A 4786-nucleotide genomic window follows, 5' to 3' on the forward strand; every position below is an offset into this window, starting at 1 on the left:
CTCAATCATACCAGTTGCATCACCTTTTAAGTTGATAATTCTTGTCCCAGTTATTATTTGTGCCTGTTGTCTATTCTGAACGCTTGTCCTTGCCTCTGAAACAACTTTAGGCCTCAGGTCAGACTCCTCTTCATCTGCAAATTAAGAAAAATCAAAGCATGGATATGAATTGCTAGCGGGCTTGTGAGGATTCAATGTTGGGTAGGCGTGAAGACAAAGAATCGTTGGATTCCTGAGTGGTCTAAGTTGCCTCTGGTCCAAATAGTTGTGTGTCCACATCAACGTCTTCAAATTAACAGTTGGATTCTTCCTTTCTCACTGGCCGTTTTTCCTTAACATGTTATCATAAAAATAAGAAAATGATTACAGAATTAAAAATACACTGTTAATGGATATTGAAAGTAACATGTACGTTCTTACACCCTCTTGCGTTGTTGTTTGTCTCTCCACTTTTGTTGCACACCATATTCCTCTTCCTTGAAATAGACTATGCTCTTTGTCTTTTGATGGTGTCATCTTTTGGTCTATTCCTCTTCACCTTACGCCTGCCAGCTAACTTGATAATTGTGTTGGCTTCATTGCATGAAAAGAGACTACTTCAGAATTTATCACTCCTAATAGGCTGCAAATTATATGAATAAACTCTTTAAGGTTACCGTACTACCAATGAATTTCTGTCAAGGGGTCAATCCTCTTATACATCAAAGCTTTGATAGCATGAGGACATGGTATGCCAGAAAGTTGTCGTGTTCTGCAAGTGCATTGTTTTGAACTCAAGCTCACTGTGTGTCTATCAGCCCCTTCAATAATCTCATATCCAAAGTCACCATTGAAATGAAAGACACAAGTATGAGCAATTCTCAAATAATCAACATAAAGCCTCACACATTGGGCTGAAGTTAGTAGGCCTCATCATGTTGATAACCTTGAATCTAATGTTCTTTAGCATTGTGATTATGGGTTTGTACCTTGCATCTAAGATTCATGCATTGAATGACTTTGAAACATTGTTATCCACAACCATATTTTTCATACAGTTTCAAAAATGTTCTACACCATGATTGAGGAGGATAATGAATCAAATCTCGTACAACATCTTCATACATGTCCCTTAGCTTCCTCAGTTGGTCATCAAACTCCTCCTCATAGGTGGACCATACATTCCACCACATCAGCTTCTTCATTTAACAGATCTCCACCTCTTCATCCAATTAGAAATAATGTGTCTAACACAATTATTATGGTTAGCTTCTGGGAGAACAACTTTCATTACCTCAAGCAAATTCTACAATTCATAAGCAATAGAACATAAAATAAGATGTAAGTAAGAACATTATAAAACAAAAAAGTGGACAAAACTGTAATAAGAAAGACTAGACCATTTATATTATTTAAAAAAAAAAAAAAGTGGACAAAACTGTAACATGGAAAAGTGGACCGAAATTATAGAAAATATAAATGGACAGAACAATAGAAAATAGAAATGGTTCCTTTTGCATATCTGGAATGAAAGTGTATCCCTCTCCCATGTTTAGTTCCTGTGACATCTTCATCAGTCTCAAGAACCAGTCCCAGGTTCTCTTTGTCTCTTTGTCAAATACATCTCAAGCTATAGGATAAAAATGACTGTTTGAGTCAAGTGGAACAGCAACCAAAACCCGACCTTTAGCTTTTCCCTTGAGAAATGTCCCATCCAATTCAATGAAATGTTCTAAACCTTCCTTGAAACCCATCTTCAATGAATGGAAACAAATGTATAGTCGATAGAATTTCTTCCTACCTTCGAGAAGTTCATCTTTTGATAAATTGATAATTATATCATTTCCATAATTACTGTCCTCAACTCATTGGCATAGGCTTCTAGCCTATTATAATCATCCTTAAAGCTGCATTGCAGTTTATCCAGAATAATTTTTTTTACCCTCTTGCACTTGTCATGACTTGAATTAAGCTCAAATGCAGTTTTAAAGTCAGCCCGCATCTCCTTCACTTTATCTTTAGGATTATCTTGCAACTTCTTTTAAACTAGTGTGCAATGGTGAAGTAATCAACTTTACTGTTATCATAAGCAATCAACCGATTATGATATATTTTTAGGATCTTCTAACCTCGGGGCAGTCCCCATCCTTAGAAATGAGACAAACAAACGGGCAACCTACTTGACTCATACCTCAGCCTTTTTGTGTCACTTTTAATAACCTCAACTCTTTCTTATTTGCCAAAGCATACATTTCAAACACTTCCTAGCTTCAAGAATGTCCTTGAAGATCATACCATTGTCTAGTTCTTCGTAATCTAAAAATTGATCAGTAATGCTCTTAGTCTCAGTTGAGCTATAATTAGTAATAACTCCTACACTAGGTTCAATAGTCTCAGGGATAGGTTCAACAAAGATCATCATTAGGTTCATCATCAATTTGATTAGGTTCAGAAGGCTCAGTATAATTCAGAATATCAGATATATCAATTGGTAACTCATAATTATCAACGACAAATTAGTTAATCACAGAGTAATCTGTACTAGCCATAGACAATAAGCTCCTAATACCACTACCCCCCTCAATTTCATAGAAACTACCAGAAGGGACAACTACTATAAGTTGTTGAACCCCAATAAACCCTAAATTATTACAGTACTCATCTACAATGCTAATACAATATAGATAGTTAGAGTCATATCCTGCCCAAATATGAAATTACTTTTTATGATACTTGACTTGTGGCTCATAAGTCCATTCCCAACCGTAGTTGAGTATTACGTCCACGTTAACCATGATAAATAAACTGTAACCAAACACATAATAAAAGGATCAACTATTGTTTGCAGTAATAAGGAAATATAGAACAAGAAAGAATAAGAGATTGACTTTAAGGGACCAATAGAAACTAAACTAAGACATGAACTTCTCTTTTTAAATAAAGGCATGAAATTAAGCAAAATTAGGAAGAAACAAATAAAAAAAAGTAAGTTAAATTATATTCAAGTCAAAGCCCTATCCCTAAACTATCAATACAGAAACATGCCAACGGAATGATCGACCAGACAGAGGGTAGGGCTGCTTCCTTCCCACCGCGTCCTTCCTTGTGTGTCGGAGATATAAAGCGAGTGCACCGGAAAAGAACGGGAACTGGATAGATCTATTCTATGGTGAAGCATCGAAGCATAACCGCACACTCACACGATCTTTGCCGAGAGATAGGAGCATTCGGTGGAACCGGTGAACTACACTTGCTTCTCGGATAGATGTGTGGGACGAGGGCTCGTGGTACTGGCCGCCCACGCTTCCTCCTCTCGCTTTGAGAACTGCGTGAACGGAGAGTGGGCAGAAGAGAAGGAGGTCCCCATATGGAGTCGCACACTTACTTAAGCAGTGCGGGAGACTGGGTATGTTATAGAAAGGGAAGGCGGAAGCATCGAATGGCGAAGAGAGGTGGCTCGGCAGGGAAGGAATGGGAAATAGTCAAGGATAAATTCTTTGTTGGCGGAACGAAGGGCTAAATAGAGAGAGTGATTCTCTGAGCCGGTCTGGATTTCCAACGCCTCGGGAAACTGGTCAAGATAGATGACGCACGCAACCCATCCAAATGTATGAGTATGAATGCATGAATGATATAAATACCAAGAGAATCTATCAATATCAACGGTGCCACACATGGACATATACCACAAGAATCTATCAATATCAAGGTGCCACACATAGACACATATCACAATAATCTATTAATATCAACGGTGCCACACATGGACACATATCACAAAAATCTATCAATATCAACGGCACCACACATGGACTCATATCACAAGAATATATCAATATCAACGGTGCCAGTCATGGACACATATCACGAGAATCTATCAATATCAAGTTTAGAATCACAAACATGGCAAAAAGCCACAATAAAACAATAGTACCAACCTAAGTAATCCATCCCCACTTCATACCCTAAGGAGTAACATGCTTTCTCCAATAATCACTAACTCTACATGTTACACCTCGGAAATTTGGGTTGTCGTACTGTGAGTAGACTAGAATAAGCATAAGGTGAGCATTGAGCTTTTATGAACATAAGAAGGATATTTGGTAGCTTTCAAGTGTATGCAATAAGAATTTGGAGTTATGTGAATTGGTGAGATTAAGTTCGTCAAAGGAAAGTGAAGTATAAGTTGTGTTTGGGAAAAGTTCTGTAATTATCGAGCTAATGATTATTTAGTAAGGTCTTGAGGATGAGTTATAGGGTTCCTTGAATTGTTAATGAAGTGTTAAACAAGTGTTAGGAAGGTTCCATAAGGATCGGAGATCAAACGAATTGACGAGAACATTTTTGGAAAAGGGTGAGTTATACGACCAACTGTACGGTCCGTATAACTTTATACGGTCCATCTAGTGGTCCGTATAACAGTCACAGAATGAACCAGTCTCTGATGGACTTATATGGTCACTTATACGGACCATATAAAATTATACGGACCGTATATGTGTCCGTATAAAAGCATTACGGGTCAGATTTTTGCAACTATAAATATAAGTCCCAAGTTCTTATTTTTCATTTTTCTCACTTTCTCCACACCTCTTGAAGCCTCTAGAATATTCTATACACCGTAACCACACAAATTTAAGAGATATCAAAGATCAAACACCAATAATCAAGGGAAATCAAGTGCATGGATGTTTACTAGGGTTGATAGAAGCCAAGAATCTCTTTGAAGTTGAAGTTGGGTTTTCGTCCAGGTGAAGTATTGTCACCCAATGTCCATTTCTACATCACCAAGGTGAGTTTTATATTC

General features: G+C 37.5%; 1 long non-coding RNA gene across 1 annotated transcript; it reads right to left on the bottom strand.

The window, feature by feature from the left end:
• Positions 1-237: 237 nt before the first annotated feature.
• On the bottom strand, positions 238-3015 carry LOC132034465 (uncharacterized). The gene is made up of 2 exons (XR_009409105.1): positions 665-3015; positions 238-573 (listed from the first exon to the last, which is right to left on the bottom strand). It is a non-coding gene; the product is annotated as an uncharacterized LOC132034465 (long non-coding RNA).
• Between the last annotated feature and the right edge of the window lie 1771 nt (positions 3016-4786).

This window comes from Lycium ferocissimum, chromosome 2, assembly GCF_029784015.1.
Source record: "Lycium ferocissimum isolate CSIRO_LF1 chromosome 2, AGI_CSIRO_Lferr_CH_V1, whole genome shotgun sequence".
Lineage (NCBI taxonomy): Eukaryota > Viridiplantae > Streptophyta > Magnoliopsida > Solanales > Solanaceae > Lycium > Lycium ferocissimum.